Source organism: Scleropages formosus, chromosome 12, assembly GCF_900964775.1.
Source record: "Scleropages formosus chromosome 12, fSclFor1.1, whole genome shotgun sequence".
Lineage (NCBI taxonomy): Eukaryota > Metazoa > Chordata > Actinopteri > Osteoglossiformes > Osteoglossidae > Scleropages > Scleropages formosus.
Genome location: NC_041817.1, coordinates 4,644,274 through 4,663,980, shown reverse-complemented (window position 1 = coordinate 4,663,980; position 19,707 = coordinate 4,644,274). Strand labels below are relative to the sequence as shown.

The 19,707-nt window shown below is 43.3% G+C and overlaps 1 protein-coding gene across 3 annotated transcripts in view; it reads left to right on the top strand.

Moving 5' to 3' along the window:
• The window catches only part of ksr2 (kinase suppressor of ras 2), a 113,626-nt gene that overhangs the window by 46,064 nt on the left and 47,855 nt on the right, over positions 1–19,707 (top strand). The window lies entirely within an intron of this gene.

Here is a 19,707-nt window from a genome sequence, read left to right as displayed (position 1 = left end):
GTGTCCCAAGTGGGGTTGCGGAAAGCTGGAGCCTAAACAGGCAACACAGAATACAAGGCTGGAGGGGGCACACCCCAGACAGGATGCTGATCCACTACAAGGCACCCCAAGCAGGACTTGAACCCCAAACCCACCACAGAGCAGGCCCCAGCCAAACCCACCACACTGCACCACGCTGCCAGGCCTCCCCCCAGTAAGCTGATCAATGATTTAGAATAATATACATATGTATTGCAGATATGTAAAGGGAACTGCACTCCAGTCAAACTCCTGGACCTGCTTCCCTTAGTCACCTTACTGTTATTTGAAGATACTGGCACAGAGGAGTGCTGAAGTATCTGCAGACAAAGATAAGGTTGGGCCCAAATTCCTGATGGCAGGCCCTGTCTGGCTCCAGCACTGATCAGATTTTCCATTTCCAGTATGACGGTAAGCAGAGGATGTCCTCAGGAGCAGGTAGACGCAAAGGGCTCCCTGGGGGGTTGAGGCCATAGCGGTAATCCTGTTAGTGGCGGGAGCCCTGGGGTCACTTGGGCTGTAAGGGGCCCTTTTGCTGCAGCCATCTGCACTGTGTTGTGCCACTGCCGGTGCGGACGGGACAGATCGGATGCCGTTAGAGTGCACATTACCGGTCCCAGAGCGATGACACACAGCAGACCCCGTGTCATACTCTCTAATTGATGGCAGTGTCCGGTAATGCACCACACTCACATACTGTAGATGGCTCATTAGATCTTTTTATTTGTGCAGTAATTAAAGATGATGACATTGGTGACATCACACCCAACCAATGTAGTAGCTTCAAAACTTTGTCTTGTGTTTGGCGTTTCATTCATGATTGTTGCCAAATTATCCATTTTCCTTTTTTTGTGCTGCGTGAGTAAATTTTGTTTATCTGTATTTCAGAGTTCTTTTTGAATCAGCAGTGACAGTTTTTTTGGTACTTAACTTTCACTTGTTCTCTTCAGTCAAATAAGCGTTTGTTTTCTGGGAATGCATCCCTGTGTTGTTGTGCAGGCAGTTAGTGTAGTATGTCACTCTCTCCTTTTCCTGCATCTGTCTTTCTGGTCCTGGTCTGGTACTTACAACAGGGTTCCATTCCAACGACCTTGTTGTAAGGTGACTTTGTCATTAGTCAAAAATTCCGTTATGCTGCATTATATCAACCATAAAGATATGTAAACAATTAACACGCATAAATGTTAGGCTGTATAATAGATGCTTGTTATATTTTTCCAACTTCACACATTATTCTTGTTAAAATAATACTAAAATAGAATAATATAGAAATAATACACTATTATATTTTCATGCTGCTCTGTTATTTAATTCTCATTTGTAAATATGTATTCTATTGCTTTTTCTTCAGTACTATCACAACACTCACTTTTTTCACTTGCTTCTAAAACCCAAACAATAATTATTGCAGCACAGCCAGCTGATGTTATCATGTAGCAGGTGGAGCGGTTAGAACTTTAAAATATTATGGATGTTTGAATAATAATAAGGTTAATGGGATGGGTGCTAAGTCCGGGTAGTTGTAAGTTACGTATTCTATGGCTGACATAAGTCAGGGACCACCTGCATGTCAGTTTAACCTTGAGTGGTTTCTCTTGAAGTAGGACTTAGGAGTACATTTAGTACAGAATGCATTAATTTAAGAAAATAAAATTTTAGTAAAAAGGCCTAACATAGATGAATTTGCCAATTAGGCAAATTCCTGTTGTCAGGGGATCAAGTTACTACTACTCCATATGGAAAAAATAAAAAAATTTTCCAGAAAAAAAGAATCAGTTAATTAAAATATTAAAATAAAACATATACATGGGGAACGTGGTGGCGCAGCAGGTTTGGCTGTGTCCTGCTTTCTGGTGGGTTGGGGGTTCAAATCCTGCTTAAGGTTCCCTGCAATGGACTAGCATCCTGCCCTAGGTGTGTCCCCTCCCCATCCAGCCCTGTGCACTGTGCTGCTTGGTTAGGCTCTGGCTTGCCCCGACCCTGCTCAGGGCAAGCGGTTTCAGACGATGTTTGTGTGTGAAAAACATATAGATTTCACTGGTAATTGCAATACATTTTATAACATAGTAAACAATACTGAATTCTTTTACAGATTATCCAGAGAGTGAGTAATTTTTGGAGTGTCAGCATCATCTTCACACTCTGGTTCATGAATCAGGAGAGTGATGCTTTTTTGGAATCCTCCATCAGCAGGCCGTTCACTTTATTTGCTTTTTGCTGTTGCTGTCTTTGTGCTTTTCTTTCACCACTTTCTTAGAATTTTCTCTGTTTCTGCATACATATGACCTAAAACATGATCAGATTTTCATCCAGTCCGAAAACTAGATAAAGAGAACTCAAACAAGAGACAAAAGCATTATACTTGTTCATTTACTGGGGAAAAGTTCTATTTACATGTATATATGGTTTACTTCTGTTAGTGCTGAATTTTCTTTTATATTACCTTTCCTTTATTAGCTGATGCTTTTCTCCAAAGGAACATACAATGCTAAGCTACTTACAGTTATTTACCCATTTATTTAGTTGGGCAATTTTTACTGAAGCAGTTTCAGGTAAGTACCTTCCTCAAGGGTACTACAGCTGAGGGTGGGAATCAAAGCTACAACCTTTGGGTGCAAAGACAGCAGCTCTAACCAGTACTCTAATTGCTGTTCCCTTTATCCATTATTGTATATGTAATTGGTTCAGACTAACAGTGTAACAGCAAGGACCAAGTTTACACCCTATCATTGCGGCAGCATGGTGGTACAATGAGTAGTGCTGTTTTCTCACAGCACTTGGGTGGTGTGAGAGGACATGGGTTCAATCTCTGCTCAGTCTGTGTAGAGTTTGCATGTTCTCCCTGTGTCTGCATGGGCTTCCCTTGGGTGCTCTGGTTTCTTCCCACAGTCCAAAGACATGCTGTTCAGGTTCACCTGTAGTGTGTGTTATTAACAGAGAGAGTGTGTTCCACTGATGTATAAATAAGTGACCCATTGTAAGTAGTATATCTAGTAGTGTAAGTCACCCTGATGAATAAGGGGTGTGGGCTGATAACACTACATAGAGTTCATTGGAAGCTGCTCTGGGGAAAAGTGTCTACTAAATAAATGTTATTTGTTTTGCTGTGGAAGAAGCACAGTGTCTGCATGCTCTGCCAAGTGTAAGATACAGGAGACAGTGAATAAAAGGCCTGCTGTGACAGTAAAATGACCAAGAAACCATGAAAAAAATGCCATTGTACTGAATAATAAGCCTGTTGGATGAAAAAAAATATATGTTTCCATAAGTCTATATTGTAGACTTTAGGCAGTTATACAGCATGTTATTGCTATATTTTAGTGGTAGATATAGTGTAGGCATATTGTATCCATAAGCTCCATTATTGTATTGGGCTCATGGTCTCAGTCTGTGTGGAGTTTGCATGTTCTCCATGTGTCTCTGTTGGTTTCCTCTCATAGTCAAAAGACATGCTGTTCAGGTAGATTGGTGACTCTCAAGTCACCCATTGTGTGTGTGTGTGTGTGTGTGTGTGTGTGTGACAGAGTGGAAGTGTGTTTCATTGGTAGATGAATAAGTGAATTTCATAAATCCCATGAATTGTTACATGAATCTCAGGTTTATAATTGTATCAATAATCATAATCGGTGTATTGTTTAAAACTGAATATTGTATCGCTTCATGGGCATGAGCTGAACAGCAGTTAATAGTAACAAAGTTTAAATGTGTTCCTAGGCTAATTTGTAAATCTTGCATTTTGCTTTTAAAAACAAGAATATTGTGGTCTAGAGCAACATACATAAGAGCAGGAACAACAGCATGCCCTGCAAACTGTGCAAATTATAATAACAGCGAGAACAGCTGATAAATTAGTGTGTTTATGGACCTCAATATGAAGGGGTGTGAATGAGCTCTTCACTCTGTTGAGTTTTCTATGCCTTCCTTCATTATTTTGCTTCTGGGTAATGTGCCCACCGTTAAGGATTAACCTGCGACCTACACATTCTCGCTTAATGAGCTGCACCTACCCATGCATTTGCAAAAACACTCTAGGTACAATACTTCATAGCTTTTTTTTCTGCTGCCTCTCAATGTGAAACAGCAACACAAAGTACAGCACCAAAAATATGTAATTTGTGCCAATGGAAATGTGAACAGAGAACATGAGGCCAAAGTACCTGCTCATTATAGGACCTCCCCGTATAATGACTGTATAACGTCAGTCCTCCTTGGAAGAGGAGGAGAAGGAATTTCTCCTGGTGTCTTAGGCTCCTATTATTCGCAGATGAGGAGATGCAGAAATATGTATGACAGCTCTGGTATTGAATACATGTATCCATCTCTGGTCTTTAACTTATCTGATTTTATGGTTCAGAGCAGCATTGCTGTGCGTCTTCTCGTGTTTGGGGAAATTGAACTGAGAAATGCCAGATGGCTCTATCTGTGTCCTGGATGAGTTTACACACAGAAACTGCATAAAGTAAAACCAGTCAATTTTCTGTATCACATATACTGTATTACCATCGGCCTAAGAGGACTACTTTGCAGCATTTGCCTGATGCTTAATTAATGACTTTCTTCACATAATTGCATCTCTGACTGCTAACCAAAATCAGCTGGTTGCGTAGTGGCTACAGCTGCTGCCTTTGGAACAAAATTCTAAGTTGCATTGGGGAAAAATATCAGATAAATATATAAATGTAAATGTAAACCACACCGCGGTGGCGCAGTGGATTGGACCACAGTCCTGCTCTCTGGTGGGTCCGGGGTTCGAGTCCCACTTGGGGTGCCTTGTGACGGACTGGCGTCTCGTCCTGGGTGTGTCCCCTCCCCCTCCGGCCTTACGCCGTGTGTTGCCGGGTAGGCTCCGGTTCCCCGCGACCCTGTATGGGACAAGCAGTTCTGAAAATGTGTGTGTGTGTGTAAGCCACACAGTGGGTAGTGCCAGAGTCTCAGGGCCTGAGCTGCACTTTTAGGTGTTGTTTTGAATCCCACTCAGGGTCTATGAATCCACATGTTCTCTCTGTTTTTGCTTCGAATACATACGTGGAAGTACTCAACGGCAAATCACTTCTGTACCCTATTTACCATGAACACCATATAAGTGGTCAGTGTGATTCGCCTCGATGGGACCTAACAAAAAGCAAAAAAAATATACAGAAGTGCAATAAGTAATTTTCCATTTTGTAGAATTTAATGTGTGCTTGTGGCCTGTTTGACAACAGGTAGATGTTGATAGATCAGTGTTTCCTTTTTAGAAGATGCTGCCTACCGCTACATAACTGCTGGTCTAACAGTGGGTATCTGTAGTGTCTGTATTCTGACAAAACATCCTCAGTTCTGAAAGTGGTGGATGGAGGGTATGGAAGAACACCAGCGGAAGCCTGGTTTTGTCACCTCATGTAAATTTCCCTTGTTTGTTCCCTCCACCTGCAACAAAAAAAACGACTGGCTTCTAAGTCAAGTAACATTTCAGAGCACCTTAAGGGTGGCATGGTGGCACAACGAGTAACACTGCTGTTTCACAGCGCATGGGTGGTGCAAGAAGATGTGGGTATGTGTACCTGCTCAGTCCTCCCTGCATCTGTGTGGGTTTTCTCTGGGTGCTCTGGTTTCCTCCCATAGTTCAAAGACAGGCTGTTCAGATGGATGTAAAATCATCCATAGTGTGTGAGTGACACAGAGAGTGTATGGATGAGTGACCCATTGTACGTGGTGCGTCTAGCAGGGTAAGTCACCTTGGTGAATAAGGTGTGTGGGCTGATAACACACACACACACACTTTCTGAACCGCTAGTCCCATACGGGGTCACGGGGGAACCGGAGCCTACCCGGTAACACAGGGCGTAAGGCTGGAGGGGGAGGGGACACACCCAGGACGGGACGCCAGTCCGTCACAAGGCACCCCAAGCGGGACTCGAACCCCAGACCCACCGGACAGCAGGACTGCGGTCCAACCCACTGCGCCACCGCACCCCCTCATGGGCTGATAACACTACATAGTATTCATCTGAGAAAAATGACTGAAAACTAAATGAGTAAACGTAAACGTTTTGACAAAGATGATATTGGCAAAGGTGCAGATTCTAGAAAGGCTCACAATATTGTTTTTATTGCTTGATTTGTATGTTTTCTATAAATTGATTATGTATATTTTCTACGTATATCAGCAATGACTAAAATTTCAGTGTCCTAATATCTGAGACATAATGATAAAATAAGAAATAAATTGTAATTCAGTAGATTCTGATTTAAGAGATTATGTGTAGAAAGAGGAGTGTGGAAAAATATGTGTGGTGATCTCTTTATCTCCCCCTCTCTCAAATACTCAAAATCCATATTGTGTATAGAACAAATACTGAATTATATTTGAGTTATAAAAACAAAATGCAGCAGGAGCATTTGTAACTTGATTTTTTTGTAAGTCCTAAGTCAGTGTTACTACTAAACTACAATCACTAAAAGGTTAACTGGTTAGGTTCTGCAAACCACATTAGCTGGTTACGTTCTGCAAACCACAGTATAGCAGAGGTTTTCCTGATGTGAACCTAGCACAAAAAAAAATCTCTAACACATTCCAGTTTTTAATTAATTTATATTTGTATTATTGTTACACAACATTACAATTTAAACAAATTAAAAATGAGAACAAAAGCCTGATTTCCACAGCTTGGTAATAAACCCTGATTCCTCCCAACAGCATGTCCAGTGTTTGTCCACTTCTGGCCACTTTCACCTTTATTTATTATTTACACAATAAGAAAGTTAAAAATACAGATGGTCTCCGATTTATTTATGGGTTAGGTTCTTCAGAAGTAATAGATAAAGTTATAAGAAATTAAGAAATAAAGACATTTAAAACTAAAAAAAATACTTTCCACAAACCCCTGTTCAGTGCTGGCTGTTGGCCAATTCATGAACACGTGCAATGTTACTGATCTTATTCGCTGATCTCCAGCACTGAAGAACACTGGACATGAGCTGTAAACACTGTGGAAGAGAGCTTAATGAAGTTGTTTCTGTGCTCCTATACTGTTTGTGTGCAGTTCACTGCTGACTAACAGCTGAATACAGAAGTACAGGTAGTTTCACACTGCCACCAAAAGAAATCTTACAGAATGGATAGGTGAAGAAACTGCAAATATACTTAAGTAATTCCATCCATCCATCGACAGCAACCGCTTGTCCCGAGCTGAGTCGCGGCAAGCCGGAGCCTTACCCAGCAACACAGGTTGCAAGGCTGAAGGAGGAGGGGACACACCCAGGACAGGGTGCCAGTCCGTTGCAAGGCACCCCAAGCAGGGCTCGAACCCCAGACCCACCACACAGCAGGCACTGGCTGAACTACTTAATTTAATACTGCAAATACAATTACAGTTAAATAAATAAAAAATAATGAATTTTGTATTTTGTATTTATATTGTATATTCATCCATCCATCCACCTCCTCCTCTTATTCGGGACCGGGTCGCGGGGGCAGCAGTCCAAGCAGAGCCCCCCAGACTTCCCTCTCCCCGCACACCTCCTCCAGCTCCTCTGGGGGAACCCCAAGGCGTTCCCAGGCCAGCTGGGAGACATAGTCTCTCCAACATGTCCTGGGTCTGCCCCGAGGCCTCCTCCCAGTGGGACAAGCCCGGAACACCTCCCCAGGGAGGCGTCCAGGAGGCATCCGGAACAGATGCCCGAGCCACCTCAACTGGCTCCTCTCGATGCGGAGGAGCAGCGGCTCTACTCCGAGCTCCTCCCGGGTGACTGAGCTCCTCACCCTATCCCTAAGGGTGCGCCCAGCCACTCTGCGGAGGAAACTCATTTCTGCCGCTTGTATTCGCGATCTCATTCTTTCGGTCATGATCCAGAGTTCATGACCATAGGTGAGGGTAGGAACGTAGATCGACCGGTAAATTGAGAGCTTCGCCTTACGACTCAGCTCCTTCTTCACCGCAACAGACCGGTACAATGACCGCATTACTGCGGATGCCGCACCGATCCGTCTGTCAACCTGCCGCTCCATTTTTCCCTCACTCGTGAACAAGACCCTGAGATACTTAAACTCCTCCACTTGAGGGAGCAACTCCCCCTTAACCCGGAGGGGGCAATCCACCTTTTTCCGACTGAGGACCATGGTCTCGGATTTGGAGGTGCTGATTCTCATCCCCGCTGCTTCGCACTCAGCTGCAAACCTCCCCAGTGCACGCTGCAAGTCTTGACTTGATGAAGCCAACAGGACCACATCGTCCGCAAAAAGCAGAGACGAGATCCTGCGGCCACCAAAACAGACACCCTCCGTTCCCTGGCTGCGCCTAGAAATTCTGTCCATGAAGATAATGAACAGAATCGGTGACAAAGGGCAGCACTGGCGGAGTCCAACATGCACCGGGAACAGGTCTGACTTACTGCCAGCAATGCGAACCAAGCTCCTGCTCCGGTCATACAGGGAACGAACAGCCCGTAGCAACAAGCCTTGAACCCCATAATCCCGAAGTACCCCCCACAGGATGCCATGAGGGACACGGTCGAATGCCTTCTCCAGGTCCACAAAACACATATGGACTGGTTGGGCAAACTCCCACGAACCCTCCAGCACCCTAGTGAGGGTATAGAGCTGGTCCAGTGTTCCACGGACAGGGTGAAAACCGCATTGCTCCTCCTGTATCCGAGGTTCGACTATCGGTCGGATTCTCCTCTCCAGTACCCCGGCATAGACTTTCCCGGGGAGGCTAAGGAGTGTGATCCCCCTATAGTTGGAACACAATCTCCGATCCCCCTTCTTAAAAAGAGGGACCACCACCCCGGTCTGCCAGTCCAGAGGCACCGTCCCCGAACTCCACGCGATGCTGCAGAGGCGTGTCAGCCAAGACAGCCCCACAACATCCAGAGACTTGAGAAACTCGGGGCGGATCTCATCCACCCCCGGAGCCTTGCCACCAAGGAGTTTTTTTGACTACCTCAGCAACTTCAGCCAGGGTAATGGACGAGTCCCCCTCCGAGTCCCCGGCCTCAGCTTCCTCTACAGAAGGCATGTCGGAGGGATTGAGGAGATCCTCAAAGGACTCCTTCCACCGCCCGAGGACATCCTCAGTTGAGGTCAGCAGCGCACCACTTCCACTGTGAACAGTGTTGGTGGAACACCGCTTCCCCCCTCTGAGTCGCCGGACGGTTTGCCAGAATCTCTTTGAGGCCGACCGAAAGTGTTCCTCCGTGGCCTCACTGAACTCCTCCCAGGCCCGAGTTTTTGCCGTGGCGATTGCCAGAGCCGCGCTCCGTCTGGCCTGCCGGTACCCGTCAGCTGCTTCAGGAGTCCCATGAGCCAGCCAGGCCCGATAGAACTCCTTCTTCAGCTTGACGGCATCCCTTACCTCCGGTGTCCACCACCGTGTTCGGGGATTGCCGCCGCGACAGGCGCCGGAGACTTTATGGCCGCAACTCCGAACTACCGCCCCGACAATGGAGGTGTGGAACATAGTCCATTCAGACTCAGTGTCCCCAGTCTCCCTCGGGACCTGGTTGAAGCTCTGTCGGAAGTGGGAGTTGAAGACCTCTCTGACAGGGGCCTCCGCCTGTATATTGTAACTTGGTATTATTCCAGAAATAGGGTGAGTGCAATGTATTCTGACATTCTTACAGTTTTTCGAGTCTTTTTCAATAGCTGTGATATCCTTCAGAAACAAAACTTTGGTTAATTCAAAGATGACTTGGAGGGAGATTATTTAATCACAGGCTTATTTATTTCCTTGACAGAAACAGGTAATTTCAATCACTGTGCGAGTCTCTGAACCTGGAAAGGCAAAGGCCGACAGCGCTTTGCAAAGTAGAGCAGGTCTCCATCTCTAGCCATAATGCTGATGGTTCTCATCCCCCCCAGGAGAGGAGCGGGGAATATATTACCCAACAATACGCAATGGCTTGCTGCACTGGCAGGCACTTGAATCACAGCAGCATGTCTGATGTTCATTTAGCTTGTTTTGCTGTACGGTTTCCCCCATGCACTTTTCAACCTAGCGCCCCTCTCAGCTCAAGAAATAATTAATGAAGCTTGTTTGGTATGCTAATGAGGTTCAACATGCTGATGAAGGCTGCAGAGTCTCTGGTATATCAGCCCTTTCGCTGTGCCCCATCCACACAAGTGTTTTAGTTTATGGTACAGTGTGTTTGGTGTACAGGATGTGGGCAAGGAAAACACACCTTGTCTGTTGTCTCAAACTCTGAAAGTTCCTATTCTCTTTAACCGAATTCTCTCCTTTATTAGGAATAGTAAGGAGACTTATTGAATTTGATATTTACCAATAAATCATGGGGTCCTGGCTAGCAGACAAAGTAAATGGGAGACTTGGAATGAATTACACGCCCCTGCTTCCTTTGATTGTATTTCCACCATGAAGCACCTGAAGCGAGGAATTAGCTCTTCTGGTGCCAGCTCAGATCTTCAGTTTGATTTAAGTCTCTTTCCTGTCTCTCAAAGGACTTTTCATACAAAAATGTTGCAGTTCTGGGATAACAAACCATTTATTCAGCTGACAGATGCTTTCCTACAAAGTGACATACAACTCAGGGTATACAAAAGTTCAACAACAGGAGACGAGGAGTTCTAGACATGGAAGCCTAATCATTAAGGCAGAGCTAAAAGAATAAATAAATGAAAATACAATACATAGGCCATCATGGCAGATGGTTTGGTACAAATTTAGATGAGGAGGTAAATAGATCTGAAAGAGGTGAGCTTTAAGGCCTTTCCTGAATGTTGAAAGGGATCCAGCAGCTCTGAGGGACAGAGACAGTTCGTTCCACCATCTCGGGGCCAAGACTGAGAATCGGGGGCTTTCAGTTTTTCACCCCTTGTGAGTAGGGGCACCAAGTAGGGAGAAGTTTAGTGGTAAAGTGGTCTTGCTGGGCTGTAGTGAGTGATCAGGTCCTGTAGGTATTAGGATGCAGATCCTTGGATGTTGAATTTAGTACAAGCAGCAACGGGAAGCTAATTGAGATGGGAGGGGAAGCACTCTGAAGCACACTGGCAGGTCCAGACAGCATATGTGTTTTGGATCAACTGAAGAAGTGCTACGGCTATGTCACTGTGCCAAGGATATTTTTTGTAGTGTTTTTGATTTTGGGCAATAAGTTTTAGCGTCACTGGATATTCTTAATTTTCTTACGTGCCGCTCCTCACAGGTGACCACCGTGCGTTCTGATTTTCTCTTAACAACTGACAGCTCAGTTTTGCAGGCTCTCTGTCGAAAAGTACATTGCAATGTGATTTGCACATAAACTAAATTGCTTCTGAAAAAAGTGGCAGGACAACCTTTGCTCCTGTAAGAATATTCTGACTGCAGATTTGCTGTTCAGACAGAAATTTGTTGAAATATTTCCCATTTCCAGTGTTTATGTAAATTCTGGCTTTTGGCCCTGTATGTTTGCTGTGCATGCTAACTACTCTGATAGACTGAAATCGTGCAGGCCTTGATGTTTCTGAGGACTGAGGAAAAAACACAGTTTTTTTGTTAGACATCGTATGAAGTAAATCCAGTTGTGAGTAAGGTAAGTAGCCCACACTGGCAGCCTTTGGAGGATTGACAGTATTGTTGATTTTTTTGCTGCAGATTCTGATAAGGAGCAATTTAGAGACTTTATTTCACATTTGGACTACTAACAGGCAAGCTTTTAAAAGAGACTCAGATTTTTATGGCCAGATGGAAAGAACTTACAGTACCGCTTGGGATGTGGCAAACCAAGCAAGGTGTTCTTTTTTCTTTATTGTGGTCTGGAAATGATACCACTACAGCCTTCTGAATCATCCACACATTAGCATACAATCAGAATAATTTGACTTAAAGTAGTCCTCAGAACTGATGTATACAAAGCAAATATTTATTCCATCCATTATCAGAAACTGCTTCCCCAGTACTGGGTTGTGATGGTCTGGACTTCATTCTGGAAACACAGGGCTTGAGCCAGGGTACACCCTGGATGGAACACCACACACACACACACACACACACAAACTGTATACACACTGCAGGTAGTTTAGTGTCACAATTTCACATGAAGCACACCTTTTTTTTGGGAGAAAACCAGAGAACATAGAGTGAAAGCCATGTCCAAACCCATAGGCTAGCAGACATCAGTGCTATCTGCTGCAATATGATGCCACCCTCGGACCTTTATGAAAAATTTCTGTGTATATTGATTTTCATGAATTTTCTATATTTTATCAAAAAATATTTTTTTCCAAAAGGGGTGCGGTTGCACAGTGGTGCAGTGGGTTAGACCAGGTCCTGCTCTCCAGTGGGTCTGGGGTTTGAGTCCTGCTTGGGGTGCCTTGCGACGGACTGGCATCCCATCCTGTCCTGGGTTTGTCCCCTCCCCCTCTGGCGTTACGCCCTGTGTTGCTGGGTAGGCTCGGGTTCCCCGTGACCCCATATGGGACAAGCGGTTCAGAAAGTGTGTGTGTGTGTGTGTGTGTATTTTTTCCATTTGTCACAGTCAGAGCACCTGAAATATTAATAGGTTATTACATATTTGTAATATTGTATGTTTACATTTTTTACAAGTCTCCTGGAGCGGTGCTCTTTCATGTAGTTAAAAGATCTTTAATCAAAAAATTGCAACCTTTGGGTCTAAAGGCAGCAGCTCTAACCACTACACTACCAGCTGCCCCTCTTAGCTTTGTGTCTCCACCTCTACTAAATACTGTAATCCTTTGCCCTTGACTTGTTTGATGTACATGTCTGTATTTATTCTCACTGTATTGATTCTGCCCCATGTTGTTTCTTTAATTCTGTAAATTAAAAAATATATATTTTCCATATACCATAGTCTGCCACCTAAATAATAGTCATGAGACTGTTTGGTGTTCACTTTGTTTATGCTTTTGCTCTTTCTTTTGAAAGAATCTAAAATTAAGGCACTGGACAAATATAAATCAAAACTTGTGTAACGATGACCAAGATTTTTGCCCAGAAATAGCTTATGACATCCTTGAAGTACTCAATTACTGCAGTGACAGAAAAGCTGCTTCCAGGCAGGCATGCACAAGTAGCCGGCTTTCCATGAGCCATCAATGTCAAAAGACGTTACTTCCCTTTTCCGCGTGGGAAGGATGGTCACTCCGCCACAGAGTGATGGTGCTTGGTGACTTGCCCACTGTACCCGCACAGCCGCATTCGCGCGTCACTCTTGAGAAAGTCTCGTCCTTGTTAATTGTGGCCTAGGCGTTTCGCCATTAATGACAAGTCGGGTTAAAGGGGTGTCAGCATACGTGCAGTGAGGAAGCTAATTCCTTACACAGTTCATCTCGCCTAATGAGCAGCCGCAGTCCTCCGAGCGAGTTGTGAAATTGGAGGCGTGATGATGAATTTATATGAGTGTTTAGGGGTGTGCGATTCCATCACCTGGGATGCCAGCATTGCCTGGGCATAATTGATTTATTTGGCCTGAGGGTTGAGGGTATGACCTGAAGGGGGTGCGGGGGTGGGGAAGTTGCCTCACATTTCCTAGATGATTCCTGAAGATTTCACATAAAAGGATGTAGGTACAATCTGCTTGTTGTTAGATTTGGACAAGATCTTCTGCAAACCTCTGATGATTTGCAAGTTGTGCAGTAAAAATTTTTTTTTGTTCCAAGAAAGTGAACAGATTCTAATCTGTATTGCACATTGGATTTCAAAACATTTCAGTTTTTTCTCATACTACTACTCTTATACAGTTAGCTGGCAAATTTTTTATTTCTTTGAATGAATGAGATTTTATGTAATCCTTCTAAATGGCCGGTGTACTGTACGACGCATTTTATTTCACTGCGCTTTGCATCTGCATGCATTCTCCTCATAAATATTGAGGCTAGCACAATTCTCATACTACTACTATTCTTATACTATTGCTGTTTAGCTCAATTAATCTTTATTTGAATGAATTTGACTCTTTGCCTTGTCTTTCCACATGGCCAGTGTACAGTGCATTTTATTCTACTGTGCTTCCTGTCTTTGTCTATTCCCATCATAAATGCTGAGGCTCACACAATTCTCATACTACTAAGATTTTTATACTATTACTAAAATTTCTATACTATTGCTCGATAGATTTTTGTTTATTTAAATTGATTTGACTCTTTTGTCTCGTCCTTCCACATGGCCAGTGTACAATGCATTTTATTCCACTGACTTTTTTTCTGTTTTTATTCCCATCTTAAATACTGAGACTAGCACAACCAAGTGTTAAAATGTAGCCCTATTTGAAAGACATATGACAATGAATGTTTGTAAACACAGGGCCTCTGGGGTATTCTCTCTGACCACTTATAACACTAATTTCAGGTACTCTTAGCCATAGAAGTACTGAATGTATAACCAGCTCCATTAGCTACAAGCTCTCTGCCCCAGTCTGACTGCAAGGTGCCCTGAATCTGTTCATCACTCCTAAATCATCACCCTGCTGACCCGTAAATTGGGTTCGAAGGATCGTATGCCTCAGTGAACCAGCCCCCCCGCTGCTTTTCATCAGGCGACACAAGGAGGGTACCTCCTTCTCCCGTGACGATAGTTGAATCTGACAGCGTGGCACAATGCTATGGCAAAAGTCAATAATCCAACAGAAAATTACAAACATATCAGTACAAGAGGCTGCTAAAGGAAGAACTAGTATTTCCAGTGAGGGAAGAAACAAGCACAGTAGGCCTTCCACATATATGTTTATCTATTTTACTGATGGGTTTGCTCCAAAGCAGTATTATATTGAACAACCGATGAGGTAGTGGGTCGAGTTATCACATTTGGAGTTGAAGGACCCTGGTTTGAATCCCACCTCGTGCTGTAGCACCCATGGGGAAGATACATACCCTGAACGACTCCAATAAAAATGACCTAGCTATGTAGATCATTGTACGCAGCTTAACATTTCAGGTCACTTTATATATATTCTTTGCTGAAGGATACTTACTACAGCACAAGGTGGATTTCAAGCCTGAGTCCTCGTGATAGAAGGCGGCACCTCTAATCACTGCACCAGCTGCTGTCTTTCCAATATGTAAACAATCACAACACCTTACTGCCATAAAGACAAAAGGGCCGTCAACATGGTGGCAAGAGTCACTGCTCCCAGTGTAGAACCTCTGACACTGGGAGACCATTTCTTGTTCATATTTATCATTTGAATTTCTTCAGTGTGGCACACACCTAGGAGCAAAAAGCTACTTTAAAAAATCTTGCAGTCTGAAAACTTGCTGTGTTGGGTATTTCTTACATGACTAAGGCAGCATGTTGCTGTGAAAAATTTCCTCATTTTTCATTTATTTGGACTTTTTTAACTCTGACAGATGTTCCCAGAAAGGGGGCTATTGTGGTACCCTGGAAGGGAAAGTGCTCCAGTAGGATATTCAGCTGTAGAACTAGCTTTAAAAACTGGCACATGTATGAAAGGCTCCAGAAGCAGTGTGTTAGACCCGTCCGTCCCATCCATCGACTGATTTGCCAATCGAGTTCGCCATTGCATACCCCCTCCCTGCGGCTGCTGCCAACACCATTGCATCATTCGAATTGAAGATACCTTCCCCGACAATGATGGGGACTCTGCGTCACTGCCTTCTAAGGTGACACGGTTGATACCGAGAGCACCCCCACCCCTGGGAATTACTGTTTATGCGGGGCAACAAGGCGATGACAGCCATTTAAAGCAGAAGGATGACTGGTGGAGGTAACACTCAAGAACTTGAGCTCGTCAACGTGTCTCCACCTGACAAATGGGGTAAAGCCAAGAGCAGAGAATGTCACCCAAATAAAGTCAGGCGTATGGCTAATCTGGTAGCATCCTCATTATTGGCGTACTGAGGAACAGGAGTTGTTGGTAGTCATAAAAAAAATTCTATGATAAAGCTATTTCTGCATAGAATTCTAGAAAGGAAAACAAGCTTCTTTATTTAGGGAACATTGCCTATGTTAGTCATTTAAATCTGTGAAAGCTCGTATCAAAGAAGTGAGCACAAGCCTCTTCTGAATGCTGAGGTTCCAAGTATGAATCCATCCACTTACTGTTGTACCCTTAAGCAAGGTACTTACTCTTATTTGCTTCTTGAAAAATTACCCAGCTGTTTGAATGGGTAAATCATTGTGAGTTACTTTGGATAAAAGTCTCAAATTAATGTATATGTAAATATACTCAATAGAGAAAAGAAAGAATAGTGAAGAACTGGGCTGGGTCCTGATTTTCCTCCTGAACTTTAGTTGTTTAGTTGATGTCCTGTGTTTGTCTCTAGTTTGGAAAAGGTGTCACTCAGAACCTGCTTTTGAAGGTGTGTTTGGATCTGAGATCTAGATGAGATCATGTAAATGTTGTTAGTCACCATATTGTCAGGTTGGACATCACTCATTTCAAACATGGTACAATTTCATGAGGAGCTGTGCAGCAAATTGCAACATTTTAAATGTTTGTGATGATTGAAATTCCATTACAGTTCTGAGTTATGGTGGCTTTGAAGGAAGCTATTAAAAGATAATTAGAAAGAAAAAGGTAAATAGGGAATATTCCTGATATTTACACATTCAGTAAAAATATCACAGTGCTTTCAGACAGTGCTGCTGCAGTATTCTTATAGAATTTCAGAAGGCATTTTAAGAATATTAATAACCTTTTATTTTCCATCAAAAACCTCCATTGATCTAGGATGGGTGAAATTCAAAACAAATTCACATGTCATGCTTTGAATGGTTTTTCTTTTTTGATATTTGTATAATTAGGCCACTGTTTTGTCTTCGGGGGTGCGGTGGCGCAGTGGGTAGGACCACAGTCCTGCTCTCTGGTGGGTCTGGGGTTTGAGTCCTGCTTGGGGTGCCTTGCAACAGACTGGCGTCCTGTCCTGGGTGTGTCCCTTACGCTCTGTGTTGCCGGGTAGGCTCCGGTTCCCCGTGACCCCGTATGGGACAAGCGGTTCTGAAAGTGTGTGTGTGTGTGTTTCTGTTTCTTTTGTCTTTCTTTTGTTCTTCAGTCTGTGCTGCGCTGTCAGTGAAGTGCATGTTGTTCCCTCAACCCTTTTTATTGATTAGTACACCAGCAGCATGGAAATAGAAACAGTAACATTGAGAGACGATGAATACATCTACATATATACACCAAAAATAGCAAAAATTTTAAAATTCTGATAGCGTGCCATTGTCAAAGAAGTACACTATTCAAAAAGTTGTCTATACAGCAGGGTTGTTACTAGTGGGGTGAATGGTGGTGACAGTTTTCAGGGTCCATACCTGAAAAGGGCCTGCAAAAATTTAAATGCCATTTACTTTATTTAAGTGAAGGCCCAGTTCAATATTCTTGCAGGGGGTCCAGAATTCCTTGCTACGTCCCTGCATACAGATTAAATGTTTTCAGCCATTTTTTTCGTGCTGTTTAAAATCACTTGGGTCATCAGTATACCTTTTTTACTGATGGAACTTCAGCCTTCGAATCCTTCTGCTTTTAGTATTTTAAATTTACTTCCGGTTGAATATTTTGTGTTTCTGTCTCTTCTTGTGCGGGAATTTTTAAGTTTTCATCGCAAAGACAGTTTGCTGGCAGAAAGGACTGATCTCCAAAGGATCTTTCTGACCTGGTGACAAAAGTGCTGTGGTGACGGTACAAAGGCAGCTGGACCCCTGCATGTCTGCAGGAGAGGCGGCGAAACACTGTGAGGCGTGATTCTCACCGTCTTCCCTCACGAGCACCAGCGGGATGCACTCCCAGTTGGGTGAATGTGTAAGCTTTAGAAGATATGAGTCTCGATGACTCAACAGGACTAATACTACCTCGCTCATGACAGACACTTGGCAAAGAAAACAAAGTACACCACTTTGGGCTCAGCCACTATCCATTTATTTATTAGTTTATTTATTTACTTACTGTGGCTTGTTTCTCAGTGATGCAGAGCCAAGTGTTGTGCTTGCTGAAGTCATGCAGGACACCTGACATCTTTTACTTCTTTTCAAAGAGTGATACTGGTGACTGTCAACGCAGTCATTCATCATTCGGAGAGAAAGGCACAGCAGGGAAAGATAAGTAGGCCAAATGAGATTTGAAACTGGCATAATGCGGTTTTATCTAAATTGCAGACAAAGGCTTTAGTGAAAAACTGATAACCTGAAGCCTGCTTCCTTATTGTCTCTGATTTTGTACTGGGCCTGCTGCTTAAAAAACTCTAATTGTATGACTCAGTTGAGGAAACATCCTGGAGGCTTAATATGCTGGCATCTAAATGAGCTGTCTTGCAAAGTCTTGCTCGCTCTGGCCGTCTTGACAGCCAGCCTTATTATGAAAGATGAGAGGAGGAATAGTAACGGGAAGGAGGTTACACAAGCCCCGTCTTTTAGCATCCTTGACATTTGCTCATGGAGAGCCCTTTGGGTCAAACAGTAGTGTGTGAACCTTTTCCATGTGGTTCAGCACATGCTAGACTGAGCATCTGACTGACCCCCCCCATCCTCACCCCAGCCCTCATGTTATGGTATATGCCACATGTTATTTGCTCAGATTTGTGCTGGCGGGAGCAAACTGAGGTATTGAAATACATTAGCTGTGCAAGAGCCATTTTAAACAGCCTTAGTGTAATAACAGCAATGGACATCAAAACCGCAATATAATGAAGTAGTGATATGATAATATCTCACGGTTCTTTTGCAAGCAGCACAATGGTATTACATGAAAAAGGGAACATTTGAAATGATTTTTTAATTGTTTAAAGATATATAAATGAAATTTGAAAAGGAACAAATTTATAACCTCAGGTTATATGCCTTGCTAAGATTATACAGCTTTAATCTACGTTTAAAATTAAATTTTTGAATTTTTCTGTGTAGATCAGGTGTAGCAGATATTTCTGCAGATATTTAACACAAAACTTCTTAGAGCAATTGCTGAAACTAAGGTTTTACTTTGTCTTCATTGCAAAGGCTCAGGGATTAATTTTTGTGAAATGGATAAACATTTTCAAATGTGGTTATAAATGTCTTTGATGTCAATAATGTTATACAGTGCTTTGTGCAATGCTAAACAGTAAAAACATGAAGGTGTTCAAGGTTTGGTATATTTCAATAAGTTTACAGAGAGAGGCTGTTGACAGGAAATGGATGACATGTTGGCACAGCGAGTAGTACTGCTATCTCATAGTGCCTGGGTGGTGCAAGAGGGTGTGGGTTTGATCCCTGCTCAGTCTGTGTGGAGTTTGCATGTTCTCCCTGTCTCTGTGTGGGTTTCCTCCTGCTGTTCAGCTTCACCCATAGTGTGTGATTGACAGAGTGAGTGTGTTCTACTGATGTATGGCTGAGTGACCCATTGCAAGTAGTCTATCTAGCAGTGTAAGTCACCTTGGTGAATAAGGTGTTTGGGCTGGTAATGCTACATACAGTTTATTGGAAGTTGCTTTGGAGAAAAGCATCTGCTGAATAAATGTAAAATTTAGAGCTTCACTTATGTATGTCAGCAGTCAACTGGAACTAGGTGAAATGGATTCACCTAGTGGCCCAAGGACAGAACCTTGGTGAACATCGGTGAACTCCATGGGTTGCTATAAGCTCATTTTAACTTATAGATTTTACACCAATATCATCCAATGTAATGAGAAAGGAATACTCCTACATTTGCATGTATTCATATACAGTATGTATACAACTACTCGTGCGATGGATACTGGTTCAAATGGTGGATTGTGACAAATTAACTATTCTCTAGCATCACATGTCTGCATCCAGGGTACTCCTTCTG